The sequence below is a fragment of the Atractosteus spatula genome, chromosome 17, assembly GCF_055471065.1.
Source record: "Atractosteus spatula isolate fAtrSpa1 chromosome 17, fAtrSpa1.hap1, whole genome shotgun sequence".
In the NCBI taxonomy this organism is placed as follows: domain Eukaryota; kingdom Metazoa; phylum Chordata; class Actinopteri; order Semionotiformes; family Lepisosteidae; genus Atractosteus; species Atractosteus spatula.
In genome coordinates, this window is record NC_142722.1 from 16,808,196 (window position 1) to 16,823,336 (window position 15,141).

The following is a 15,141-nucleotide window of genomic DNA, read 5'->3' on the forward strand; positions in this document are numbered from 1 at the left end:
ACATTAGGACCCACATGCACCGCAGTGTGAGCGCCCCCTGCTGACCCCACTAACACCTCTTCAGGCAGCAACCTCAGCGCCCAGACCTCCCGCCCGGAGCCCCGTCCCCAGCAAGGCGGTGGCCACCCCGCACGTCTGGAGCGAGGGACGCTGTGTGGGGAGACCTCGTGAAATCAAACCTTTTCTCCCATTCTGGTCAGGATATTTTTTGGGAAGTTTGTTAAATTCGTCTGAGTTGTCTTTACACATGTGACCCAGCGGAGAATAGCGGCCTGTTATGCCAAATCCACTAGATGGCGCTACCTCTTAGCTGGCGGCTCCTGTCAGGTGAGTTCAGCGTTCTGCGCATGGGCAGTAGGGACTCAGAAGCAGTGAGTTACCGTTAAAAGACCCCGAAATTACTAGGGAGTTGTAACGGTAAATACGGTGTTGTTGCCCTATTTACACCCTAAATACCCGCTATATAAATGCAATTATTGCTACTATCCATGCAGTCCTTCTCTCTGTTTGTAAATGTACCCAATTTCCCCAGCCTTTGTGATGCACAGGGTTTATTTTAGTTCAAAGGAATCCTGGGTCGTGGTTGTTTGCCTGTTGGCCACAGGGGGGCGCGTGTCTGCGGAGCAAGGGGGTGTGAGCAGAGTCGGGGAAGAGCGCAGTACACTCCCTCCACCACCACGCTGCCCTCCGCTGTCTGCGCCCTGAGCTCCGTCACTCTCCCACTCTTCTGCTTCACCGCAGGCGCCGAGCCGGTCACCTTCGTCTTCTTGGGCTGCGGCTCCTCCTCCTCGCTGTTCTCTGCCTGGGGGGGGGGGCTCTCTTGCGCTGGCTCCCTGCGGGCGTTGCCTGCTTTGCTGTGCTCTGTGCGGCGGAGGGAGAAGAGGGGAGAAGGGCTCATACAAGGCTCATACCTCTTTGCTCGGGAGCCGACAGCAGCTGGCCGTCAGCGGGAACGCTCCCCCTCTGCATGAGCAGGCTCGTACTCAGCTTGTACGCCGCAGTGTGTCAGAGCCGTCACAATCACCTACAACACATACTTCTTACACACCCAAGGAGCACTCAGTAAATCTGATGTGCTTTTGCGGTTTCGATTATCCAGAGCTGTTTTTGACATATTCGGTATTTTGTGTGTGACCCAGGGTGAATAGCGGCCTGTTATGCCAAATCCACTAGATGGCGCTACCTCTTAGCTGGCGGCTCCTGTCAGGTGAGTTCAGCGTTCTGCGCATGGGCAGTAGGGACTCAGAAGCAGTGAGTTACCGTTAAAAGACCCCGAAATTACTAGGGAGTTGTAACGGTAAATACGGTGTTGTTGCCCTATTTACCCCCTAAATGAGTATAAAGGGGCACTTCATAGGATTGAGACAAGAGTAGCGAGATGGATATTAGATTTTAACGGAGTACACTGAGGCGGTAGCCAGTTTTTAGACAACTACTCGGGCTGGGGATATCTGTTTATTGATTTGTAAGTAATGGGTTTCACATGCTCCTTGTATTTTCTGTTCCTTCGTTCTTTACAGAGATTTATGTTTAGCACCGTTTGTTAAGTGTACGCAATTGTAAGTATGATACTAATTATGGTCGTAATGTAGTTCTCAGGGAGGGCTGAGAGGTGACCCGCGCAGCCTGGGAGCGGCTTATTTCTGCCCGCGCTGCGTGGTGAGTTGTTTGAACTTCAACTGTGATGTAATTTATTTATTTTTTTGTTGTTCAGTGTAGATGCGTTTCTGTAATGGTCAGATGGAATGTAAAAAACTGTAAAACTAAACATGTTTTCTTTGTTTTCCCCTCTGCGTGAAAGAACCACTGCCGTATTGTGTGTATATAAAAATATTGTTATATGTCATTTCTTTTGTTATTTTATTTTTGTTTTTTAAACTAAGAACAGATCAGACCACATACTCACCTAGAAATAAAGAACCCCAAAATTATATTGGTGTCCTGTGCTGATTATTCTTTGCCAGGCTTCCCTGCTGCATAGTCAACGTCCCGGTGCCTATCAACCCTTCACCCCCTTGACTGCCTCCCTAAAAAGGACAGCACTTAAGTTTGCCATCATCTGGGAAAAGACTGGAGTTAAGGAGATCGCATTACAGACAGACTTGGGTTCATGAAAAGGATTAGTGTGCACCCCAGCATTGGCCCTACGACTTCTGCGTGGAACAGGAGTAGGTACATTTACTACACGGTCACAAGGAGAGAAGCTGGTAGTAGGCTCAGCCCTAGAAGGCTCGGTGTCAGCCTCAGTCCTAACCTGCACAGCACCTGTAGATTCAGGAGCAGGTTCAAACCTAAGAGGCTCAGAGAACACTTCTGATTCACTACCACAGAGATCCTCATCACTAGCAACATCTAATGACTCAGGGAACACCTCCCGAGTTAATCTTGGAAGCGAAACCTCCTCCAACACTACAAACTCTGGCGGAGACTCTGAAAGGGTACTAACAGACGTTCCTGTGGGGGACTGGTTTCTAACACACCTGGGGGCTGGGACAGGGCCCACACATGGCCTTAAATTAACCCTGTGTACCCGCTTTATAGGACCACCTTCCAATGGTTCCACTGTGTGTGTCGTACCCTGCACCTCTACCACCCTATACACAGTAGGTCCCCAAGCATCCTGTATCTTATTTCTGCCCAACGGTCTGTGTCTCAGATAAACCAGCTGACCTACACTGACTGGGGGAAAGAACACTTTGTCTTCTTGCAGTGCAACTCTTTCCGCAGCTTTTTGTTCTGCGTACTCTTTAGCTCGGGCATGTGCTTCGTTCAACCGTTCCTGGTGGACCACCAGCCAATCATGTCTTTTATCCAGCACCTCCTCCTGGCCCAGTAACGCATCAACAGGTAAGTGAGGATGCACTCCGTACAGAAGGAAGTAAGGCGAATATCCCGTACTAGCGTGAGGTGTCACATTGTAGGCATAGACTAACTCCGGCAGATGTTCTGGCCAACGGCGCTTCTTCTCAGGAGGCAACGTGCGTAAAAGGTCATGTAGGGTCCTATTGAACCGTTCACAGTGTGGGTTTCCTTGAGGATGGAAAGGACTGGTGCGTGTTTTCTTCACTCCGTAAAGTTTACACAGCTCTGCAACTACCTGACTCTCAAAGGTTTTTCCCTGGTCACGATGCAACCTTTCAGGGCATACAAATTTCATAAACCATTCTTTCAGGAGGACTTTTGCTGTAGTGTCTGCCTTCTGATCACGAGTCGGGAAAGCCTGTGTAAACCTGGTAAACACGTCAGTAACTACCAACACGTTCTCCCGCCCATCAGAGGCTGGCTCGAGGACCGTGTAGTCGACAGCGACAACCTCTAAAGGCCTAGTAGCTATAAATGGTTTGATGGGTGCCTGGATTTTTGGCTGTGGCATTTTGGTCAGGATACACCATTGACACTTCTCGACCCACTGTTCCACATCATTATACATGCCCACCCAAAAGCATCTCTGTCTCAACAGATTCTGAGTGCGTTCAATTCCTTGATGACCCATCTGGTCATGTACACTTTCCAATATTTGATCTTTCATACAATCAGGCAGGAGGAGTTGGAAACATTCACCAACATGAGGATCTTCGATCACCCTGTACAATAGCCCATCACGCTCTCGCACCCGGTGTCACTGTTTCAACAAAGACAAGGTAGATTTAGGCAACTTTGATCTCTCCTTATTCCCTGGTTTTCTCTGCTTATTCCAGAACATCCGGAAAGCACTGAGAGAGGGATCAGCATCTTGAAACAGACGGAGCTCCTTCTTTGTATACCCTGGGAAAGATTGGGTGTTACTCTGTGACTTGTTCAAGTTATCACAATCCACTCCCGCTTCCAAAACACGGATCTGTCTTATTTTGCAGCATTTCATACCGGCTGCCACCAAATCTGGCTCCAGGGGTGTGCCTCTGCTGACAACATTACAGATAGCCACACAATCATCATATTCGACATCATCAGGGTCAGGTTCAGGCTCCCCTGCAAATGGCTGCCTAGAGAGGGCATCAGCAGCAGTGTTGCAGCGTCCTGGGCGATAGAGATAAATCCCTAACCCCCTCTATGAACTGATCTCGGATAGCTCGCTTCTCATCCGACACTACATCAGGCGATACCTTTAACACAGCGCCGAGCATGCGAGAGAGAGAATGAGAGTAATTGCAAAGATCTTCCCCCTCCCTTTGCTTACAGCCACAAAATGCTTGCAACAGTTGGGAAACACTGCGCTTCTCCTTGAAAGCATGTCTGAGGTAACTGAATATATCACTGACCTGTCTAGATTCACCACCCATACGTAAACGTACTTCTTCTAGGGCCGGACCCTTCAACAATGATAACACAAGGTCATACTGCTCAGCAGGAGTCTGTTCCCTGGCTCTGATGACTCGTTCAACTTCTTCGATAAACTCGTCAACGGAGCAACCATCTTTAGTTATATCACCACTAAAAGGCTGTACATTACGTTCTCTAGGTACATACACATATGAACGTTTTGGTTCAGGACCCAGTGCAGCAATAGTGGCCATGGCTTGGTCATATTTTCTAACTAGGTCTTCTACTTGAGACCTCAAGTCATGGAGGTTGTCACCATTACCATTCTCCATAACTACACGACCATCAACTGCTGCACCATCATCCCTGTCATCACCTGACATTTTGGGAACTGTTCACAAACAGTCTCTGTGCAAACATCAATCTTGGAATACCACAGTTCAGCAGATGAGTCTGAAGAGACAAGAAGACGTCCTCCACTGGCCGTTGGTGTCGTCTGGTTCCCAGCACACTGGCCACTGGACCTGGCCTTCTCCGTCCGTTATCAGCCTCCTTGGACAGCTGTCTTCACCACTACCGTATTTTATGCACTTCACTGCTTTACTGTGAGAGTCAGAACCCCCAGACTATCAGAAACCCCACTCCAAAATTGAGAGCAGAGCGATGTAGCCAATTCAGAGATGGGGATTATTAGGAGGTCATGACTATTAGGAGACCAATGGGAAATTTGGCCAGGACGCGGGGATTACACCCCTTCTCTTTTCGAGACGGACGGCGCCTGTTTACAGTATAGTGCCCCCATCACTATAGTGGGACATTAGAACCCACATACACCGCAGGGTGAGCGCTCCCTGCTGACCCCACTAACACCTTTTCAGGCAGCAACCTTAGTTTTCCCAGGAGGTCTCTCAGCCGGGTACTGACCAGGGTCACACCTGCTTAGCTTCAGTGAGCTGCCAGCTGCGAGTTGCACGGTGTTATGGCTGCTGGCTGATGATGTGATGGCAGGGGGGTGGAGAGCAGTGTGATGTAGCAAATGGACAGCTGGCAGCCCACTGAAGCTAGAGATTAGTAGGAGGCCATGACTCCCAGCCAGGTACTAACCAGGCTCACAGCTGCTTAGCTTCCCAGGAGGTCTCTCAGCCAGGTACTGACGTGGCTCACACCTGCTTAGCTTAAGTGGGCTGTCTGCTGTGAGTTGCAGGGTGAAATGGCTGCTGGTTGGGACATTACTGCGACATTAGTACCCACATGCACCGCAGTGTGAGCGGCCCCTGCTGACCCCACTAACACCGCTTCAGGCAGCAACCTTAGTTTTCCCAGGAGGTCTCTCAGCCAGGTACTGACGTGGCTCACACCTGCTTAGCTTAAGTGGGCTGTCTGCTGTGAGTTGCAGGGTGAAATGGCTGCTGGTTGGGACATTACTGCGACATTAGTACCCACATGCACCGCAGTGTGAGCGGCCCCTGCTGACCCCACTAACACCTCTTCAGGCAGCAACCTTATTTTCCCAGAACGTCTCTCAGCCAGGTCTCTCAGCCCTGACCAGGGTCACAGCTGCTTAGCTTCAGTGGGCTGCCAGCTGTGAGGTGCAGGGTGATATGGCTGCTGGCTGATGATGTGATGGCAGTGGGGTGGAGAGCAGAGTGATGTAGCCAATTCAGAGATGGGGATTATTAGGAGGTCGTGACTCCCAGCCAGGTACTTACCAGGCTCACACCTTCTTAGCTTCAGTGGGCTGACAGCTGTGAGTTGCAGGGTGTCAGCCCACTGCCACCCTCAGCCCACTCATCATGCTGGCTGATGATTCTCAGCCAAGTACTGACCAGGCTCACACCTGCATTGCTTCAGTGGGTTGCCAGCTGTGAGTTGCAGGGTGATATGGCTGATGATGTGATGACAGGGTGGTGGAGAGCAGAGTGATGTAGCCAATTCAGAGATGGGGATTATTAGGAGGCCATGACTCCCAGCCAGGTACTGACGAGGCTCACACCTGCTTAGCTTCCCAGCATTTCTGTCAGCCAGGTACTGACCAGGCTCACACCTGCTTAGCTTCAGTGGGCTGCTTCAGGGTGATATGGCTGCTGGTTGGGACATTAGGACCTACATGCACCGCAGTGTGAGCGCCCCCTGCTGACCCCACTAACACCTCTTCAGGCAGCAACCTTAGTTTTCCCAGGAGGTCTCACAGCCAGGTACTGACCAGGGTCACACCTGCTTAACTTCAGTGGGCTGCCAGCTGTTAGTTGCAGGGTGATATGGCTGCTGGTTGGGACATTACTGGGACATTAGTACCCACATGCACCGCAGTGTGAGCAGCCCCTGCTGACCCCACTAACACCCCACTAGGCAGCAACCTTAGTTTTCCCAGGACGTCTCTCCTCTCTCTCAGCCGGGTACTCACATCATCTTAGTACAAGCACACCTGCTTAGCTTCAGCTGCGAGTTGCACGGTGTTATGGCTGCTGGCTGATGATGTGATGGCAGGGGGGTGGAGAGCAGTGTGATGTAGCTATTGGACAGCTGGCAGCCCACTGAAGCTAGAGATTATTAGGAGGCCATGACTCCCAGCCAGGTACTAACCAGGCTCACACCTGCTTAGCTTCCCAGGAGGTCTCTCAGCCAGGTACTGACGTGGCTCACACCTGCTTAGCTTAAGTGGGCTGTCTGCTGTGAGTTGCAGGGTGATATGGCTGCTGGCTGATGATGTGATGGCAGTGGGGTGGAGAGCAGTGTGATGTAGCTATTGGACAGCTGGCAGCCCACTGAAGCTAGAGAGTATTAGGAGGCCATGACTCCCAGCCAGGTACTGACCAGGCTCACACCTGCTTAGCTTCCCAGGAGGTCTCTCCGCTAGGTACTGACCAGCTTAGCTTCAGTGGGCTGCCAGCTGTGAGTTGCAGGGTGATATGGCTGCTGGTTGGGACATTTGAACCCACATGCACCGCAGTGTGAGCGCCCCCTGCTGACCCCCCTAACACCTCTTCAGGCAGCAACCTTAGTTTTCCCAGGAGGTCTCTCAGCCAGGTACTGACCAGGGTCACACCTGCTTAGCTTCAGTGGGCTGCCAGCTGTTAGTTGAAGGGTGATATGGCTGCTTACTGATGATTCCCAGGCCAGTACGGACCAGGCTTCCCACCATGTCTCTCAACCAGGTACTGACCAGCTTAGCTTTAGTGGGTTGGCAGCTGTGAGTTGCAGGGTGATATGGCTGCTGGTTGATGATGTGATGACAGGGGGGTGGAGAGCAGAGTGATGTAGCCAATTCAGAGATGGGGATTATTAGGAGGCCATGGTTCCCAGCCAGGTACTGACCAGACTAACACCTGCTTAGCTTGCCAGGAGGTCTCTCAGCCAGGTACTGACCAGGCTCACACCTGCTTAGCGTCAGTGGGTTGCCAGCTGTGAGTTGCAGGGTGATATGGCTGCTGGTTGGGACATTACTGGGACAGTAGGACCCACATGCACCGCAGTGTGAGCGCCCCCTGCTGACCCCACTAACACCTCTTCAGGCAGCAACCTTTGTTTTCCCATGAGGTCTCTCAGCCAGGTACTGACCAGGCTCACACCTGCTTAGCTTCAGTGGGCTGCCAGCTGTGAGTTGCAGGGTGATATGGCTGCTGGCTGATGATGTAATGGCAGGGGGGTGGAGAGCAGAGTGATGTAGCCAATTCAGAGATGGGGATTATTAGGAGGTCGTGACTCCCAGCCTGGTACTGACCAGGCTCACACCTGCTTAACTTCAGTGGGCTGCCAGCTGTGAGTTGTAGGGTGATATGGCTGCTGGCTGATGAGGTGAGGGGAGGGGGGTGGAAAGCAGAGCGTTGTAGCCCATTCAGAGATGGGGACTATTAGGAGGCCATGACTCCCAGCCGGGTACTGACCAGGCTCTCAGCCAGGTACTGACCAGGGTCATGCCTGCTTAGCTTCAGTGGGCTGCCCGCTGTTAGTTGGAGGGTGATATGGCTGCTGGCTGATGATGTCATGGCAAGGGGGGGGAGAGCAGAGTGATGTAGCCCATTCAGAGGTGGGGATTATCAGGAGGCCATGACTCGCAGCCAGGTACTGACCAGGCTCACACCTGCTTAGCTTCCCAGGAGGTCTCTCCGCCAGGTACTGACCAGCTTAGCTTCAGTGGGCTGCCAGCTGTGAGTTGCAGGGTGATATGGCTGCTGGTTGGGACATTTGAACCCACATGCACCGCAGTGTGAGCGCCCCCTGCTGAATCCACTAACACCTCTTCAGGCAGTAACCTTAGTTTTCCCAGGAGGTCTCTCAGCCAGGTACTGACCAGGGTCACAGCTGCTTAGCTTCAGTGGGCTGCCAGCTGTTAGTTGGAGGGTGATATGGCCGCTGGCTGATGATCACAGCCAGGTACTGACCAGGCTCACACCTGCTTAGCTTCAGTGGGCTGCCAGTTGTGAGTTGCAGGGTTATATGGCTGTTGGCTGATGATTCCGAGCCAGGTACTGACCAGGCTCACACCTGCTTAGCTTCCCACCATGTCTCTCAGCCAGGTACTGACCAGCTTAGCTTTAGTGGGTTGTCACCTGTGAGTTGCAGGGTGATATGGCTGCTGGTTGGGTCATTACTGGGACATTAGGACGCACCTGCACCGCATTGTGAGCGCCCCCTGCTGACCCCACTAACACCTCTTCAGGCAGCAACCTTATTTTCCCAGAACGTCTCTCAGCCAGGTCTCTCAGCCCTGACCAGGGTCACAGCTGCTTAGCTTCAGTGGGCTGACAGCTGTGAGTTGCAGGGTGTCAGCCCACTGCCACCCTCAGCCCACTCATCATGCTGGCTGATGATTCTCAGCCAAGTACTGACCAGGCTCACACCTGCATTGCTTCAGTGGGTTGCCAGCTGTGAGTTGCAGGGTGATATGGCTGATGCTGTGATGACAGGGGGGTAGAGAGCAGAGTGATGTAGCCAATTCAGAGATGGGGATTATTAGGAGGCCATGGTTGCCAGCCAGGAACTGACCAGACTAACGCCTGCTTAGCTTGCCGGGAGGTCTCTCAGCCAGGTACAGACCAGGGTCACAGCTGCTTAGCTTCAGTAGGCTACCAGCTCTGAGTTGCAGGGTGATATGGCTGATGATGTGATGACAGGGTGGTGGAGAGCAGAGTGATGTAGCCAATTCAGAGATGGGGATTATTAGGAGGCCATTACTCCCAGCCAGGTACTGACGAGGCTCACAACTGCTTAGCTTCCCAGCATTTCTGTCAGCCAGGTACTGACCAGGCTCACACCTGCTTAGCTTCAGTGGGCTGCTTCAGGGTGATATGGCTGCTGGTTGGGACATTAGGACCTACATGCACCGCAGTGTGAGCGCCCCCTGCTGACCCCACTAACACCTCTTCAGGCAGCAACCTTAGTTTTCCCAGGAGGTCTCACAGCCAGGTACTGACCAGGGTCACACCTGCTTAACTTCAGTGGGCTGTCAGCTGTTAGTTGAAGGGTGATAAGGCTGCTGGCTGATGATGTGATGGCAGTGGGTTGGAGAAATGTAGCCAATTCAGAGATGGGGATTATTAGGAGGCCATGACTACCAGCCAGGTACTGACCAGGCTTACACCTGCTTAGCTTCAGTGGGCTGCCAGCTGTGAGTTGCAGGGTGATATGGCTGCTGGTTGGGACATTACTGGGACATTAGTACCCACATGCACCGCAGTGTGAGCAGCCCCTGCTGACCCCACTAACACCCCACTAGGCAGCAACCTTAGTTTTCCCAGGAGGTCTCTCCTCTCTCTCAGCCGGGTACTCACATCATCTTAGTACAAGCACACCTGCTTAGCTTCAGCTGCGAGTTGCACGGTGTTATGGCTGCTGGCTGATGATGTGATGGCAGGGGGGTGGAGAGCAGTGTGATGTAGCTATTGGACAGCTGGCAGCCCACTGAAGCTAGAGATTATTAGGAGGCCATGACTCCCAGCCAGGTACTGACCAGGCTCACACCTGCTTAGCTTCCCAGGAGGTCTCTCCGCCAGGTACTGACCAGCTTAGCTTCAGTGGGCTGCCAGCTGTGAGTTGCAGGGTGATATGGCTGCTGGTTGGGACATTTGAACCCACATGCACCGCAGTGTGAGCGCCCCCTGCTGACCCCCCTAACACCTCTTCAGGCAGCAACCTTAGTTTTCCCAGGAGGTCTCTCAGCCAGGTACTGACCAGGGTCACACCTGCTTAGCTTCAGTGGGCTGCCAGCTGTTAGTTGAAGGGTGATATGGCTGCTTACTGATGATTCCCAGGCCAGTACGGACCAGGCTCACACCTGCTTAGCTTCCCACCATGTCTCTCAGCCAGGTACTGACCAGCTTAGCTTTAGTGGGTTGTCAGCTGTGAGTTGCAGGGTGATATGGCTGCTGGTTGATGATGTGATGGCAGGGGGGTGGAGAGCAGAGTGATGTAGCCAATTCAGAGATGGGGATTATTAGGAGGCCATGGTTCCCAGCCAGGTACTGACCAGACTAACACCTGTTTAGCTTGCCAGGAGGTCTCTCAGCCAGGTACTGACCAGGCTCACACCTGCTTAGCATCAGTGGGTTGCCAGCTGTGAGTTGCAGGGTGATATGGCTGCTGGTTGGGACATTACTGGGACAGTAGGACCCACATGCACCGCAGTGTGAGCGTCCCCTGCTGACCCCACTAACACCTCTTCAGGCAGCAACCTTAGTTTTCCCAGGAGGTCTCTCAGCCAGGTACTGACCAGGGTCACAGCTGCTTAGCTTCAATGGCAGGTCTCTCAGCCAGATACTGACCAGGGTCACAGCTGCTTAGCTTCAGTGGGCTGCCAGCTGTGAGTTGGAGGGTGATATGGCTGCTGGCTGATGATTCCCAGGCCAGTATGGACCAGGCTCACACCTGCTTAGCTTCCCACCATGTCTCTCAGCCAGGTACTGACCAGGGTCACAGCTGCTTAGCTTCAATGGCAGGTCTCTCAGCCAGGTACTGACCAGGGTCACAGCTGCTTAGCTTCAGTGGGCTGCCAGCTGTGAGTTGCAGGGTGATATGGCTGCTGGCTGATGAGGTGAGGGGAGGGGGGTGGAAAGCAGAGCGATGTAGCCCATTCAGAGATGGGGACTATTAGGAGGCAATGACTCCCAGCCGGGTACTGACCAGGCTCACACCTGCTTAGCTTCAGTGGGCTGCCAGCTGTGAGTTGCAGGGTGATATGGCTGCTGGCTGATGATGTGATGGCAGGGGGGTGGAGAGCAGTGTGATGTAGCTATTGGACAGCTGGCAGCCCACTGAAGCTAGAGATTATTAGGAGGCCATGACTCCCAGCCAGGTACTAACCAGGCTCACACCTGCTTAGCTTCCCAGGAGGTCTCTCAGCCAGGTACTGACGTGGCTCACACCTGCTTAGCTTAAGTGGGCTGTCTGCTGTGAGCTGCAGGGTGATATGGCTGCTGGCTGATGATGTGATGGCAGGGGGGTGGAGAGCAGTGTGATGTAGCTATTGGACAGCTGGCAGCCCACTGAAGCTAGAGATTATTAGGAGGCCATGACTCCCAGCCAGGTACTGACCAGGCTCACACCTGCTTAGCTTCCCAGGAGGTCTCTCCGCCAGGTACTGACCAGCTTAGCTTCAGTGGGCTGCCAGCTGTGAGTTGCAGGGTGATATGGCTGCTGGTTGGGACATTTGAACCCACATGCACCGCAGTGTGAGCGCCCCCTGCTGACCCCCCTAACACCTCTTCAGGCAGCAACCTTAGTTTTCCCAGGAGGTCTCTCAGCCAGGTACTGACCAGGGTCACACCTGCTTAGCTTCAGTGGGCTGCCAGCTGTTAGTTGAAGGGTGATATGGCTGCTTACTGATGATTCCCAGGCCAGTACGGACCAGGCTCACACCTGCTTAGCTTCCCACCATGTCTCTCAGCCAGGTACTGACCAGCTTAGCTTTAGTGGGTTGTCAGCTGTGAGTTGCAGGGTGATATGGCTGCTGGTTGATGATGTGATGGCAGAGCGATGTAGCCCATTCAGAGATGGGGACTATTAGGAGGCCATGACTCCCAGCCGGGTACTGACCAGGCTCACACCTGCTTAGCTTCCCAGCAGCTCTCTCAACCAGGTACTGACCAGGCTCACACCTGCTTAGCGGCAGTGGGTTGCCAGCTGTGCAGGGTGATATGGCTGTTGGCTGATGATTCCCGGCCAAGTACTGACCAGGCTCCCAGCTGCTTAGCTTGCCAAGTACTGACCAGATTAGCTTCAGTGGGCTGCCAGCTGTGAGTTGCAGGGTGATATGGCTGCTGGTTGGGACATTTGAACCCACATGCACCGCAGTGTGAGCGCCCCCTGCTGACCCCACTAACACCTCTTCAGGCAGCAACCTTAGATTTCCCAGGTGGTCTCTCAGCCAGGTACTGACCAGGGTCACACCTGCTTAGCTTCAGTGGGCTGCCAGCTGTGAGTTGCAGGGTGATATGGCTGCTGGCTGATGATGTGAGGGTAGGGGGGTGGAAATCAGAGCGATGTAGCCAATTCAGAGATGAGGATTATTAAGAGGCCATGACTCCCAGCCAGGTACTGACAAGGCTCACACCTACTTAGCTTCAGTAGGTTCAGTGGGCTGCTTCAGGGTGATATGGCTGCTGGTTGGGACATTAGGACCCACATGCACCGCAGTGTGAGCGCCCCCTGCTGACCCCACTAACACCTCTTCAGGCAGCAACCTTTGTTTTCCCATGAGGTCTCTCAGCCAGATACTGACCAGGGTCATGCCTGCTTAGCTTCAGTGGGCTGCCCGCTGTTAGTTGGAGGGTGATATGGCTGCTGGCTGATGATGTGATGGCAGTGGGGTGGAGAGCAGAGTGATGTAGCCAATTCAGACATGGGGATTATTAGGAGGCCATGGTTCCCAGCCAGGTACTGACCAGACTAACGCCTGCTTAGCTTGTCCGGAGGTCTCTCAGCCAGGTACTGACCAGGCTCACACCTGCTTAGCGTCAGTGGGTTGCCAGCTCTGAGTTGCAGGGTGATATGGCTGCTGGTTGGGACATTACTGGGACAGTAGGACCCACATGCACCGCAGTGTGAGCGCCCCCTGCTGACCCCACTAACACCTCTTCAGGCAGCAACCTTTGTTTTCCCATGAGGTCTCTCAGCCAGGTACTGACCAGGCTCACACCTGCTTAGCTTCAGTGGGCTGCCAGCTGTGAGTTGCAGGGTGATATGGCTGCTGGCTGATGATGTAATGGCAGGGGGGTGGAAAGCAGAGTGATGTAGCCAATTCAGAGATGGGGATTATTAGGAGGTCGTGACTCCCAGCCTGGTACTGACCTGGCTCACACCTGCTTAACTTCAGTGGGCTGCCAGCTGTGAGTTGCAGGGTGATATGGCTGCTGGCTGATGAGGTGAGGGGAGGGGGGTGGAAAGCAGAGCGATGTAGCCCATTCAGAGATGGGGACTATTAGGAGGCCATGACTCCCAGCCGGGTACTGACCAGGCTCACACCTGCTTACCTTCCCAGCAGGTCTCTCAGCCAGGTACTGACCAGGCTCACACCTACTTAGCTTCAGTAGGTTCAGTGGGCTGCTTCAGGGTGATATGGCTGCTGGTTGGGACATTAGGACCCACATGCACCGCAGTGTGAGCGCCCCCTGCTGACCCCACTAACACCTCTTCAGGCAGCAACCTTTGTTTTCCCATGAGGTCTCTCAGCCAGGTACTGACCAGGGTCATGCCTGCTTAGCTTCAGTGGGCTGCCCGCTGTTAGTTGGAGGGTGATATGGCTGCTGGCTGATGATGTCATGGCAAGGGGGGGGAGAGCAGAGTGATGTAGCCCATTCAGATGTGGGGATTATCAGGAGGCCATGACTCGCAGCCAGGTACTGACCAGGCTCACACCTGCTTAGCTTCCCAGGAGGTCTCTCCGCCAGGTACTGACCAGCTTAGCTTCAGTGGGCTGCCAGCTGTGAGTTGCAGGGTGATATGGCTGCTGGTTGGGACATTTGAACCCACATGCACCGCAGTGTGAGCGCCCCCTGCTGAATCCACTAACACCTCTTCAGGCAGTAACCTTAGTTTTCCCAGGAGGTCTCTCAGCCAGGTACTGACCAGGGTCACAGCTGCTTAGCTTCAGTGGGCTGCCAGCTGTTAGTTGGAGGGTGATATGGCCGCTGGCTGATGATCACAGCCAGGTACTGACCAGGCTCACACCTGCTTAGCTTCAGTGGGCTGCCAGTTGTGAGTTGCAGGGTTATATGGCTGTTGGCTGATGATTCCCAGCCAGGTACTGACCAGGCTCACACCTGCTTAGCTTCCCACCATGTCTCTCAGCCAGGTACTGACCAGCTTAGCTTTAGTGGGTTGTCACCTGTGAGTTGCAGGGTGATATGGCTGCTGGTTGGGTCATTACTGGGACATTAGGACGCACCTGCACCGCATTGTGAGCGCCCCCTGCTGACCCCACTAACACCTCTTCAGGCAGCAACCTTCGATTTCCCAGGTGGTCTCTCAGCCAGGTACTGACCAGGGTCACACCTGCTTAGCTTCAGTGGGCTGCCAGCTGTGAGTTGCATGGTGATATGGCTGCTGGCTGATGATGTGATGACAGTGGGGTGGAGAGCAGAGTGATGTAGCTAATTCAGAGATGGGGATTATTAGGAGGCCATGACTCCCCGCCAGGTACTGACCAGGCTCAAACCTGCTTAGCTTCAGTGGGCTGCTTCAGGGTGATATGGCTGCTGGTTGGGACATTAGGACCCACATGCACCGCAGTGTGAGCGCCCCCTGCTGACCCCACTAACACCTCTTCAGGCAGCAACCTCAGCGCCCAGACCTCCCGCCCGGAGCCCCGTCCCCAGCAAGGCGGTGGCCACCCCGCACGTCTGGAGCGAGGGACGCTGTGTGGGGAGACCTCGTGAAATCAAACCT

General features: G+C 53.7%; 1 long non-coding RNA gene across 1 annotated transcript; it reads left to right on the plus strand.

Moving 5' to 3' along the window:
- Nucleotides 1-1,218: 1,218 nt before the first annotated feature.
- On the plus strand, nt 1,219-1,872 carry LOC148819225 (uncharacterized). The gene is made up of 2 exons (XR_016094336.1): nt 1,219-1,465; nt 1,593-1,872. It is a non-coding gene; the product is annotated as an uncharacterized LOC148819225 (long non-coding RNA).
- The last annotated feature ends 13,269 nt before the right edge of the window (nt 1,873-15,141 follow it).